At 36.0% G+C, this 14,704-nt stretch overlaps 1 long non-coding RNA gene across 1 annotated transcript; it reads right to left on the bottom strand.

Annotated features, from left to right (window-relative positions):
* Positions 1 to 9,856: 9,856 nt before the first annotated feature.
* Positions 9,857 to 13,818, bottom strand: LOC113741290 (uncharacterized). Its single transcript, XR_003460580.2, has 3 exons — positions 13,169 to 13,818; positions 10,821 to 10,876; positions 9,857 to 10,016 (listed from the first exon to the last, which is right to left on the bottom strand). It is a non-coding gene; the product is annotated as an uncharacterized lncRNA (long non-coding RNA).
* Between the last annotated feature and the right edge of the window lie 886 nt (positions 13,819 to 14,704).

Genomic DNA, 14,704 nt, shown 5'->3' with positions numbered 1-14,704 from the left:
CTATTTTTTATTGTTTCTTTCACGTTTGGAGAAAAACAATTCTTGTCTTTTTATTTGACTTTTGTGGCCGACTTTTGGGAGGGAATGGAAAGCTCTTCACAATTATTTCGCTGGGCTGGTTCTCCGTTAATGGAGAACTAACGTCATATTTCTAGTCAAGGGACAACTGAAGATTTAATTCAACAATAACTGTGAGATCTAAATTATTTTAACTGTTTTCTTTATTTATTGGTATTTGTATGTTTTCTGCTTTTAATTGTTATTATAGCTATCGTGTATGATTGAATAGATGCGCAATATTTAATTATTCACGTAGGCTATTTGCTAATTGGGGATAGTTGAATCCATAATTGTTCAATTACCTCCATTCCGGTAGCAACTGGCATAATTGGGTTATGTCAGGAAAACATACGATCTAACTTAAACAAACCCTCGTAGCGTGTTTGTTAGTTAGGATTGGGCTTTTCTAAATCTTAATGCAATCTAGAAATTAAATCCTATGGTCGTACCTAGAGTTGTTTCCGGGTTAGAGAAATAGTTAACGGTCGTACCTTAACTATCAAGAAATTAAAGAAAGGCTGGTTGTTTATCGCGTGCATGACAACTATAACCAGTCTATTAATAAATGTTGGAAATATACTTGAATCGATGATCAGTTGCATGAACCATTTCTGAATTGTACCCTTGGCTAGAGCTCTTCCTATTATTTCTTCCAATTAATTATTTTTCACATTTAATTTATTTAGTTAGTATCTAATCCTGAAACTTCCCATTTGTCTTGACTTGAAAGGAACAAATTTCTCCCCAGTCCCAGAGAAGACGACTCTGCTTGCCACTGTCTACTAGTTAGTAAATTTTGTCAACTAATTAATTCGGATATATCGGATTAAACAAACTCTTCGGGAACAGGGTGAATCAAGTAACTCACTGCACACCTAGAGTCCCTGGTCCTGTACCTAGAATTGATTATTGACTGCTTTTGGTGGTAGTTAGATTTTTTATTATTATTACACAGGCTCGGCACCTGTCAACGGCCATGCACCTTCGATGAAGGAAATTCCACAAGCAAATCCATGGTGTTGCATTATGAATCTGCAGAAACAGGTTTACACTTCATATTAATGCTGAATCAGTTGTCTTGTACAATTTCCATGACATCTGAATTTTTCCCCTCCCCCCCCAGAAAATCCCTAGTTCTATTTTTAAATCAACTGGCTTTGAAAATGGCCAAGTTATGAAGTTATACCATGGCATCGCTGTTTGGCATGTAGCAATCAATGATAGATGCTTTGAACAAGGCTGGGAATAGTATTGCAGAGACAACCTAATTCATGAATATGACTTACTTTTCCTGCGACGTAGAAGGAATTTAACCTGCAATGCCCTAGCTTTTGGCACAACACAAATCCTCCCGTTAATGCCATGGACATTGCCTTTACTAATGGTGCCAAATTATCAACCAATTCAGCCAAGAAATTATTCTTTCTTGCAATATTTCTCCTTATATTACTTTATAATATTCATACTAATCAAAGACAATTGATTTTCATGCAGATGTTGCAGTTACCATAAACTTGAACCGTATTACGTCATCCATACATCCATTCTTCGGCCATAATCTGGCAGCATCTACTACTTTCTACCAATTTTATACTAGGCGCCATATATACACCTTGGTTAGCATACACCTTTCTTCTTTTTTGTTTTTTTTTTTTTTTGTCTCTATTCCTGATAACTTACGCTTGGTAATTAGCATGCCCTTCCACAATATATAACCCCGGAATTACATGAAGCCAAGACTCCAACTATCAATAGTACTAGTGGACACCGGACATATAGTCTTGGAATGACTGTGACAAAGTTTGACCAAAATTGGAACACATCCATTGCAGACCATGAACTTCAAAATGGCGAAGTTCTTCTCTTCATTCGACCGGAAAGGAATTGAAAGAATGTATCCATGGCACTACAATTTTTATATTTAACCCCTAGCTGTTCCCTATTTAGGTTCGTTAGATTTATTTCTGAAATATCCTTGTATGCTCTAATCAATCAACTTTTGTTAATTCCTGACACTAATCTTTTGCTCCTTGTACCCTTGTTTTACAAATTCCTTGTTAGCTCTATTTTTCTCATTTTCTCATTTTCCAGCTCATCATACTGAGCTGGGCATTCAGAATTTCATCCCTGCCGCGCAACGCGCGGTCCTTGCCTCCTAGTACAATGTAAATCCGAGAAGTGCATCCAATCCTGATGGAGACAAAAGTGGCCCAAAAGGGTGCTCTGTATTACACACTCTTATTTCTGCTACCTTGACTTTACCATCATTTGCTGTCTCTATATATGGGGAGAAAAATATATTCCTTACCATATTTGATCAACTATAATGTACTTTATGCGCTAATCAGGGTCTATGTGTATTGAATTTCAGAAAAAGAAAAATAAAAAATATAGTGTCTATCTCAGAAGTTCCAGGAAGTTGAGCGAGCAAAAATGCTTTGAACCAACAATAGATTTCCATGATTTCTTTGGAAAGCCATTGCAAGTTGTCTGGTGCACAATGAATAAACATGTCAAATTGATGGTAATTAGATTAACCAAAAATGCTACAAATAACATACGACTTAAAAGAAAAAGTGTTGTGATACTTGATATGTTTGTATTGCCAGGCCCTATACGCAAGACCAAGCTGTTAATCTAAGGCAAGCACTGTAAAAGTTGGAGAACGTATGCAAAACTCAATTGCATTACATTGTTCTGAGTCTTCCATGCATTTAATGTTCCCTACATTCTTACAAACACAAAATTTGAATAACTAACAAGCGACATTTGAATTACACCAGCGTAAATCATGAAGCATCACAAAGTTTAAAATTTGCTCCTAATTTTTTTATGGATCTTCTGGGCTAGATTAAATCTTGTTTGAGCTTGGTTCGAATCATGAAGCCAAACTTGAAGATCAAGATGTAAGCTGATTAGGAAATCAAACCAAGCATGAACAATAGACTTACTCAAGTGCCTTGCCCATTTAAAACCTAGCCATCAAACAGAAAAATAAAGAGCGCCAATCCACTGCATTTCTATAAAATGATCCATGGGAAAAGATTTTCAAAAAGATAAGTCAAAAATATCAATCAAGAATATGAAACTTGCAAATGCGAGGTGCATCAACCAAAACTTTCAATGAACTTTTTTTACTTTAAGGGCTTGCTTGATAAAACTGAATCTTAATTCTAAAATCTAAATACTAAGACAATTAATGCGCTGAATTTTAAGATCTAGAAATTTATGCCACAAAAATTTATTGGCTAAAGATAGCTTGAGAAGTCATATATAATACAGTTCTTGTGGCTATTAAGTTCAAGATGATATTCCAAAGCTTTTTGGCCAACCCTGCTGTTGGTTTTAGGGACACTACGCAGCGGAAAAATAAAAAAAAATTTCCCTAAAACCATCCAGGAATCACCCTAGATTTTACGTATGATGTACTAAAAGTAGGGTTTTAGGATTACCTTAATCCAAGCGGCGTCTCCTTGCAGCGTTGTTTGAGGATGGTCAGCCCTTGAGCAGTCCAATCGTCCTGCCTCTACTGATATCCACGCTAGAGCAACCCTGGATCGTCTCACGAACTATGTATTGAAGAGAAAAGGTGCTAGTCTTTTTACTCTCTTCGAACGTATAATTTTCTCTCTCTATCGTATGTGACGCTCACACACTCTTTCTGTATCTCAGCTAAACCCCAAAAAAAAAAAAACCATCGGAGAAAGAGAGAGATGTATCTCATATGATAGATTGATTAGTCTTCTTGTTTGATTCAAAAACAAAAACCTCAGACTTCTCATCACATAAGACTCTATCTATCATTATCTAATAGATAAGAGATAACCATTTACTCTTATCTGCTCAAATAGGCCTGGGATTAATTTTCTTTTAAAATTAAACCCCGACATTTTACATAGTTTTAATCCAGGATTCAATCTCTATTGCGTGTGACCCAATAGGTCCCGAATGTATTAGTAATAATTATGGTTTAATAATTAGATAAAATAAACAACTTTATTTTATCATAATTTATAATAAATAATTAACCCATAATTATAAATCACGAGCGGTGTCTAGCAACACATCGCGACTGCCCAATTATTCGGAATTAGTCAAGGGAATTTGACCTAACCTTTCCGTGAAAAATTACCGTGTAATTATTATCCTTTCACCAAAGATATCCAATCAGTCAGGAATGAGGAATAAGTGCCAATTCCTTGATGACTAATTAAATTTTCCAGTTCCCGAAATTTACCCTTAATTAGGTTAAATTGAAGACATTCTTCAATTTACCTAATAGTCGACTTTAGGGTTAATTTCTCACTAGTGGCCATCCGGATATCAACTCCTTCTATCAGAGTGGTAAATCCTATCTTGATCACCCATTTTCTTTACGTGCTTCACACTACATCCAACTTCTACACTTTAAGGTACTCACGAAGAGTAACAAGTAAATAGAGTCAAAATGTAGCGATTCACACTCAAGATACTATGGTGATCTCAAGTCGCAGGATCACTTACACAATTTTTCACTAGAGATACACCATTGGCACTAGATAGATATCCTAACGGGATCTCTAAACGGATCACTCCAATGCATTTGTACTTTTCAAATCATCTACACATTAGCCTAAGTATCTTTATACCATAGTTGATGAGAACAACCACTAATTACATTAATTAGAGGCTAACTGTGTACTAGTTTTACCGTACTAAAGATGTCCTATTTCATTAGTACAAAAACTAGGGAATTTTAATAATATTACTATAAATGTGATTGATATCTCATAGTCACCAACTCTTGTGACTATCATCACATTAGTAATATTATAAGGCCTTTATCGGTTGTATCTAATATTTAACAGATAAATAAGAAGTTATTAAAATACAAAACATATAATAAGGAATGTATAAAATAAAAACAAATACATTGTTTTAGGGCATACATTCCAACAATCTCCCACTTGCACTAAAACACATTATCCATGTTTTTCATCCCATAAGATAATACATGACTATCATGCTTCTTTTGAGGAAGAGCTTTAGTAAGAGGATCAGCTATGTTATCCTCTGTGGAGACTCTCTCTATCTTTACATCATTCCTAGCAACAATTTCTCTAATCAAGTGAAATCTCCTAAGCACATGTTTGGATCGCTGATGAGACCTAGGTTCCTTGGCTTGAGCTATAGCTCCATTGTTATCACAGTACAAAGTGACCGGATCAACAATGGTTGGAACCACACCAAGTTCAGTTACGAACTTCTTGATCCAAACTGCTTCCTTAGCTGCTTCCGCGGCCGCAATGTATTCAGCCTCTGTTGTAGAATCTGCTGTGGTGTCTTGTTTGGAACTCTTCCAACAGACAGCACCTCCATTAAGAGTAAAAATGAAGCCTGACTGTGATTTACAATCATCCTTATCTGATTGAAAACTCGCATCAGTATAGCCTTTGAGCTCTAACTCACCATTTCCATATATTAAGAACAAATCTTTGGTCCTTCTTAAGTACTTAAGAATGTTCTTAACTGCTATCCAATGACCCTCACCTGGATTAGCTTGAAATCTGCTTGTGACGCTCAGAGCATAGGAGACATCAGGTCTTGTACATAACATAGCATACATAATTGATCCAATTGCTGAAGCATATGGAACATTGTGCATCTTATCAGTCTCAACTTTTGTCTTTGGACACATGTTTTTAGAAAGGCTTATACCCTGAGTCATAGGTAAATTACCTCTCTTAGACTGATCCATGCTAAACCTTTTTAGCATCTTTTCTATGTATGTAGATTGTGAAAGACCCAGTAGCCTTTTAGATCTATCCCTATAGATCTTAATGCCTAATATATAGGCCGCTTCTCCTAAATCTTTCATGGAAAAGTTCTTCGACAACCAACCCTTTACCGATTGTAACATCGGTATGTTGTTTCCCATTATTAATATGTCATCTACATATAAAATAAGGAAAACAATTGAACTCCCACTAACTTTCTTATACACACAAGGTTCATCCGGATTTTTGAGAAATCCAAACTCCTTGATCGTCTCATCGAATCGGATGTTCCAACTCCTAGATGCCTGCTTAAGTCCATAAATGGACTTTTGTAGTTTACATATTTGACTAGGATTTGTAGATGTAAAGCCTTCAGGTTGTGTCATATACACATCCTCATGCAATGTCCCGTTAAGGAATGCGGTCTTTACATCCATCTGCCAAATCTCATAGTCATGATATGCTGCTATGGCAAGCAATATCCGAATGGATTTAAGCATAGCTACTGGTGAGAAAGTTTCATCATAATCGATTCCCTCTTTCTGCTTGTAGCCTTTGGCTACCAGTCTAGCTTTATAGGTAACTACATTACCATCCATGTCAGTCTTCTTCTTGAAGATCCATTTGCACCCTACAGGTTTTATCCCTTCAGGTGGATCAACTAAGGTCCACACCTTATTGTCATACATGGAATTCATTTCGGAATTCATGGCTTCCAACCATTTAGAGGAGTCTGGATTACTTATTGCCTCTTGGTAGGTAGTGGGTTCGTCATCTTGAATGACTAGAACATCATTGCTATGGCTCACAAGAAATTGGTATCTCTTGGGAGTTGAGCGTGTTATTACTGACCTACGAAGCCCTTGTGTATCAACAGCTTCAGTATCTTCCCCATCATTATGTGGTTGAAACTGTTCTTCATTAGATCGTTCAATGTTTGTTGGATGATCCTGAATTTCTTCAAGATCTATTCTACTCCTACTACTTCTTTCTAGAATGTATTCTTTCTCTAGAAAAATAGCATGTTTTGAGACAAACACCTTTTGCTCAATTGGATTGTAGAAATAGTATCCTATAGACTCTATTGGATACCCTACAAACAAACATTTGTCAGATCTAGGTTCAAGCTTGTCTGACTCTGCCTTCTTCACATAAGCTGGGCAGCCCCAAACCTTCATATAAGACAGATTTGGTTTCTTTCCTTTCCATATCTCATATGGTGTGGAGTCGACAACTTTAGTGGGTACTCTATTAAGAGTATAAGAGGCTGCATCTAATGCAAATCCCCAAAACGATTTTGGGGCACTTGAGTGGCTCATCATAGAACGAACCATATCCAATAAGGTTCGGTTTCTCCTTTCAGATACACCATTTAACTGTGGTGTACCTGGAGGAGTCCATTGTGGAACTATTCCATTATCCTTTAAATAAACTCCAAACTCGTCATTTAAGTATTCTCCACCACGATCAGATCGTAGTATCTTAATACTTTTATTGGTTTGTTTTTCTACTTCATTCTTGAATTCCTTAAACTTTTCAAAGGATTCAGATTTGTATTTCATTAAATACACGTAACCATATCTCGAATGGTCATCTGTGAAGGTGATGAAGTATGAAAAACCTCCTCTAGCAGTGATCGACATTGGGCCGCATACATCAGTGTGTACTAACCCAAGTAAATCACTGGCTCGTTCCCCTTTTCCAGTAAAGGGCATTTTGGTCATTTTTCCAAGTAAACAAGCTTCGCATGTATCATATGATTCATAATCAAATGAATCCAAGTATCCATGTTGGTATAACTTGGAGATGCGTTTTTCATTTACATGACCAAGCCTACAGTGCCAGAGGTAGGTTTTATTTAGTTTATCTGTTCTCATTCTTTTTTCACTCACATTGAGAATTTGATGATCAAGATCTAGAATATATAAACCGTTATTCCAACTTCCAGAACCATAAAACACACCATTTTTAGAAAAAGAACAACATTTATTCTCCTGGGTTATCCGAAACCCATTTAAATCCAAGCAGGAAATAGAAATGATGTTTGTAGTAAGTGCTGGAACACAGTAACAATTTAATAATTCTAAAATCAATCCACTGGGTAAAGTGATATAATAAGTCCCTACAGCTAAAGCAACAACTTTTGCTCCATTGCCCACACGTAGGGTGACTTCTCCTTTTCCCAGCTTTCTACTGTCCCTTAGACCCTGCATAGATGTGCAAATGTGAGAACCACATCCGGTATCTAATACCCAAGAGTCTGATTTGGAAGTAGACACATTAATCTCAATCATATATGTACCTGATGATGAAGCTTCAGCAAGCTTCTTTTGCTTCAGGCTCTCCAAGTATGACTTGCAGTTCCTTTTCCAATGTCCAGTTTGATTACAATGGAAGCAGGTTGCTTTGGACTGGTCCGCCTTTGCCTTTTTGGGCTTTTGGGTGGGCTTGTTTTTGGATTTCTTAAATCCCTTTTCTTGCCTCTTCCTCTTCTTAGAAGAAGTAACGACAAGCACACCAGTAGAGCCCTTTCCCTTTTTGATTTCTTTCTCAGCAGTTTTCAGCACATTCAACAATTGAGGCAAAGTGTGCTGCAGATTATTCATCTGATAGTTCATAACGAACTGTGAGAAAGAATCTGGCAGAGATTGGAGTACTAAATCAACATTCAGCTCCTTATCCATCTTAAAACCTAATTCGGCCAGTTTTTCAATTAGTCCAATTAATTTTAAGACATGTGGAGCAACAGGTGCTCCCTCTGCCATCTTGCACCTGAACAATTCTTTAGAGGTATCATATCTAACCGTCCTTGATTGTTGTTCAAACAACTCTCTCAGGTGTTGTACAATATCATACGCCCCCATGTTCATGTGCTGCTACTGAAGCTGAGGAGTCATGGAAGCTATCATGATACATGAGGCTTCCCTATTGTCATCCTTATGTTTCTTATAAGCATTTCTAACAGCAGCAGGTGCAGTAGGTTCAGGCTCTTGAGGCATTGGACCGTCAAGTACATACTCAATTTTCTCATGAGTGAGAACGATAAGGACGTTACGATGCCAATCAAGAAAGTTCGTGTCGTTGAGTTTGCAATCAGTAAGAATAGTACGAAGGCTCAAATTGTTACTCATTCTACAACAAAATGAAAGATAGAATTTGTTAGAAAAATGTTTTGTTTAATAAAATCATAAAAACTTCAAAATATGATTTTATTTCCACTATTTTTTTTCAAATCAATTACCCTCTAAAATTGAATCGGGAATTTCAAAAATTCCATAGTGGCTAGGATCCTATCTTAATTTATTTTCGACCTTGAGTGCGTCCTAACAAATCGAAAATAATTATGAAAGGTAGGTACTCTTACCAATTACAACTTATTGCAATTCCTAGATCAGTTGGGTGTCAACTCTTGATTTTAAATCTCTATGGATCAACCCAACACTTGCCTCTAAAATTAATGATTTTGAGTGAATCCCAACAAATCATAATTTTAGTTAAATCAAACCCATCATTCTTGAGAACATTTCTCATAGCAAAAACACGTAGTAAGTAAGGCAGCCTTGGGTGAATCCCAACAAGCTAGCACTTAATAACTACTCTTGTTTTATACTATAATGATGGAAGGCATTTTATTGATTTAATATTATAGTTGAGGGATTTGTCTCTTTTTCCAAAAATATTTTATAATTAAAATTTTGGAAAAATTGCTCATTTGGTCTCATCAATAAACATGCATATTGTGACGACCCCACTTCCCCCTAAGGCGAACCAGAGGGTTGGCGGGCCGTCTGCCCAGCTCTCGCCAGGACTCACGCACGCACACTAACCCGGATCCTTCCGAAGAATAACCTAATCTGTTACAAAACAACTTTTCCCAGATAGGATCATCCTTAAATCTACATTAACTTCAGAGATAGCAGTAAAGAAGATAGCCAGTCGACGGCTCTTATACATCTCACGCGTTACCTCTAAGGTATAAGGTCGTACCAATCCGGATATATACTGTCACACACCACGATTACAACCATACAAGCCAAACATAATAATTAGGGTTTAAACATTTTCCAGCTTCAAGTGGCAATCCAAAATAACCAATACGTTTTTCAATTCACAATACAATACAACGGTAAACTGCAGTCTTAAGATTCAAGTACAAATTAAAAGAAATCAGCACTGCTCAGATTTCTCAAACTTCAAGACCTGTCAAGGAAAACAATTAAACGTGGGGTGAGCTAAAGCTCAGTGGTGCCCCAAAAACATGCAATCAATTAAAACAATTAGCACGTATTGATTCGACTGAAGTAAACAAATAGGAAGGCGATAATACCCAAGTGTACCTTAGACTGGTCGAGGGATTCACCCAACGACGTTACGTCCTGAACTTACATTATTATTATTGACTCGTCGAGGGATTCACCCAACGACTTTACGTCTAGCACTTGATTTACTCTTATTGACTCGTCGAGGGATTCACCCAACGACTTTACGTCTAGCACTTGATTTACTATTATTGACTCGTCGAGGGATTCACCCAACGACTTTACGTCTAGCACTTGATTTATTATTATTGACTCGTCGAGGGATTCACCCAACGACTTTACGTCTAGCACTTGATTTACTCTTATTGACTCGTCGAGGGATTCACCCAACGACTTTACGTCTAGCACTTGATTTATTATTATTGACTCGTCGAGGGATTCACCCAACGACTTTACGTCTAGCACTTGATTTACTCTTATTGACTCGTCGAGGGATTCACCCAACGACTTTACGTCTAGCACTTGATTTATTATTATTGACTCGTCGAGGGATTCACCCAACGACTTTACGTCAAGCACTTGGATTCACAAAAAAAATGCTTTACACAAGTCACCACTCGAACGACTAGTGTGGTAAAGTACACACCGCTCACTTCGATGGATCAAAACCAATTTTTGCGATTATCACACTTAAATTCAAGGAAGCACTTAATCATGTAAGAATAGAACAAACAGGGACACTCACCAAGAGTGAAGTTCAGATGTCAAATTGGGATTCGAGTTCCACTTCCTCACGATACCCTAAAATAACAAATATTGAAACTATAAGTTTTTACTCCGTTTTTAAGCTTATAGACATTGAGGTATAATTACATACTACTAATTCACTTTCCCTTAGGAAATCAAGAGTCCCTTGGGTTAATACGTGACAAAGTAGAAGGATTGTTTCCTATAGTTTTCATTAAGATACTTTTCCTGAAAAAAATAACTTGTATTACTTTCTTGAAATAAATCGACAAATCTCTTAATATCCACGTTAGGAAGTTACTTTGAACATTTCTTTAAAGCTATGGTTTTTGCAAAATTATTACTAAACTATTTTACCTAAAAATAAGGTTTCTTGCCGAGTAAGTTTCTCAAGCTTTTCACTAAAATTAGTAAAACTCGTATTTTGGAACTTTTCCTATAGTTAACTATCCAAGTGCAAAGCTTAAGGAAAGAAAAGGAGTTAAAATAAGACTTAAAGTTTTCAAAAGCTATAGAACTTATTTACTATAGCTATCAAGGCTAGTTTGAGCTAAAGGAAATTATCGAGTTGGAAAATTTTTAGGCAAAGCACTAGATATGGAGTTTTATAATATAATACTAGCTGGAAAAATATTTTTGATTAATTTGACCACAGTTACTCGAGTTCGCTAAGTCGATACAACTTCCACAGCTCCGATTCCGTTTCGAAATCATAATATGAATCAAAATGTGGTAAAAATCACATAACAAATTACTAGGACTTCGTCAATCATTAGCCTTAAATTTCAACAAGTGCATTTCCGAATAAACTAACATGATCAACCAAGGCTTCATCAATCATTAGCACTTGGTCTCAGCAAACCCAACATAAGCAAGTAAAAGTAAAAGTAAAGCTTCCAAGACATTCCAGCAATTCACTTTCATCACACCGTGGTACTTATAAAGTCATTCAAATGGCCAAGGGCTTCATCAATCATTGGCCCTTGACGACATTAGTTACTTCCAACTACAATTGAATCAAGAATTTGAACCACAAGTAAGATAAAATCTCAATCCAAATTCAAGTTTAGTTTCTCAAAGAAACAGGATATTCATGCAAAACAGTCTACTTTAAACATTCACAGACAGCGATACACATGGAGGAAAAATACGAAATCTCTATAGGTCAAAGGCCTATGATTCTAGTTTCAAATACCACTGACGGCGCCTTAAACGGATTTTCCTACACCAAGATATAAACATTTTATCGAGACTGGTCAGGGACATCCGAAAATCTGGAGTTTCATTTTCCACTAATGAAAAACTCCTTTTTTTTTTTTCTTTTAACACCAACATGTTTTTATTTCAAGCCGTCCATGCATTCCTTATAGATTCCCAAACAACATATTCCAGGCATTTTAACCATTATATTTTCAAGAAAATTTCCAGAATCCAAGTTGATAATTCAACTCAATATTCGGCAATCACAAGAGAATTTCCAGCAATTGTATACTAGCGTTTTTGGTTCCAACTTTATATGTACTAATTGGTTCGTTGCTAAACAAATTGTATATCTTGAAATTTGCATCTCTTATGAAATTCTGAGCCACCATAATCCAAGGAAATAAAATAAATTTCCAGAAACAAATTACAATTTTCCCAACGATATTGAAATTCTGGATCATACCCCTTCGGCTATCACCCAAAATTTCCAGCAACCAATCTACTTTAGTTCGAATTTTTCCTTGGTTTAAGTATGGTATTAGGTACTCAATTCAGCGTTTAAACACTTAGCTAACTAGTTGACATTTTTAACTCAAAAATTGAATTCAATTAGCAACTACAAATTTCCCAAAAATCCAGAAATTCTCCCATGAGCCTCGGTGATCATGCATGAACCACTTTCAAATTTTCCTTTTTATTTTTCTGGTTTAGGCCATCTCATTGCTACATGCACAGCTTAACTGATTAGTTATTGACTAATTAAGCACAGGGATCAATTCAGAGGGTCACATTTAGGCAAGTTAAACTTACATTTTCTGCTCAAGCTCACGGCAACATTACTACATCAAAACAGAATTTCTTATGTTCCTTGGTTCATCATCCGAAAGTTCCAAGTTCCCATGCAAAGCTTTGAACAATTTAATTAGTTAGTGATTAGTTAATTAAACATCACAACAAGCTCAGAATAACAGAGTTTGATCATCTAAGGTAGCATCATTCCAATCAGTCTCGGATGAAGCACTATCGCACATCAGAAAATTTTTGCTGTTTTTGTAACTACCATCCGAAGTCTAATAATCAACATGCAAGATTTTAAGTTAGCTCCAGAACCCTCTAATCAACTCAAACTAGATCAAGAAGTACCTCTGCTAATGCTCCGTTCACGCACGAACAAATCTGGGCAGAATTATTTCCCTAGGCTCGCGACTGGTTTGGGGTTGTCTTGGCTGAGCAGATGGTGGAGCTGTGGTGGTTGTTGCGGCTGGAAAACTGGGTGTAGCTTGCGGATTTCAGCTCTCCTACCTTGCTCCAGCTGCTGATCCGAAAGGGAAATGGTGTTGTGGAGCTGAGGTGAGAAGTTGGATTGTGAAGAAAAGTGGAGGTGGAGCCGCGGTTTTGGCAATGGAGGTAGAGTGCTTGTGCGGTTGTGTGTTGGAGTGGGAAAGAAATGTATTGGCCGAATGTGAGGTGGTGACAGACGGTTATTTCGTGAGGTTGTGAGGGTAATTTTGATCTTTTCACTTGCTCTCCTAATATCCACTCCTAATATCCACTTAAGTCCCTATTTCTAACTTAATCTAATTCCAAAATTTATCCCAAATGTAATTTGAATACTTAATAATATACTAATCTCGCAAAGATTTGATTATCGAGATTTTAACGTCCTAAGTATACTAAGTGTACTTGTAATGGTTTTGTCTAAAATTATCAAATGCAACTTAATACTAAGGTTCCTATTAACTCTTAACATTATTAACGATTAAATTAGCTATCGGAATTCAAAGAGTTTGTTTTTAAGCAATAAAATTACTCTAACTCGAGAAATATTAATTTAGTGTAACAAAACCGAATAATTCAATATTGGGCACAATTATATTATTTTTTTTTTTACATAGAAATTATCTTTACACTTTTATTTCAAAACAATTAATTACAATACTAGAATTCAAAAAAGAAATTTAATTCTTAGATCAATGAAATAGTTTACCATCGAAATATGAAGTTAATGTAACAAAACTAAGAAGTTTGGTAGTCTAGCACAATTCTTTTATTTTGCACATAACGTTTATTTCTATGTACTTATTTAAAAACAATGGGACTTAGTGCTAAAATTTATTAAAGAATTAAAATGCAAATAAAATATGCACTGATATTTATATGTATATTTTCAGGGTTCTCACATCCTCCCCTCCTTACAATGAATTTTGTCCTCAAAATTCACACTTTCTTGAGAAACAAATCGGAATACTTTTTCTGTATTTCTTCTTCTTACTCCCAAGTTGCTTCTCCGGAAATCCAAAATTCTAACACTTTTGCTCTGAAATCAAGCTTAGCATGATGATGAGTTAAAAAATTCATTCCTATAATAACATCATAACCTTTTATATCCACTCTGATTAGATCCACTAGTATTTTATGCCCTCCGATCCAGAATTCGCAATTATTATGAGTTAAGCTACTGATTATATTCTTATCACCCATTGGTGTTTGGAATTGAGTTGGTTCGAGAATTTATTTATTTATTTTTTTTTTCAACATTATAACAAAGTAGACGTGTAGTCATCAAGTTTCATACACACAATATGAGTCACATTGCACACCAATTTCATACAACTTCAAGAGCCAAACAATTCACGAATACATTCAATATTTTCATACATAACTCAAACTTCAATCTTT

The sequence above is a fragment of the Coffea arabica genome, chromosome 6c, assembly GCF_036785885.1.
Source record: "Coffea arabica cultivar ET-39 chromosome 6c, Coffea Arabica ET-39 HiFi, whole genome shotgun sequence".
Lineage (NCBI taxonomy): Eukaryota > Viridiplantae > Streptophyta > Magnoliopsida > Gentianales > Rubiaceae > Coffea > Coffea arabica.
Note: the sequence above shows the minus strand (reverse complement) of the source record. Positions and strands in the feature narration are given on the sequence as shown.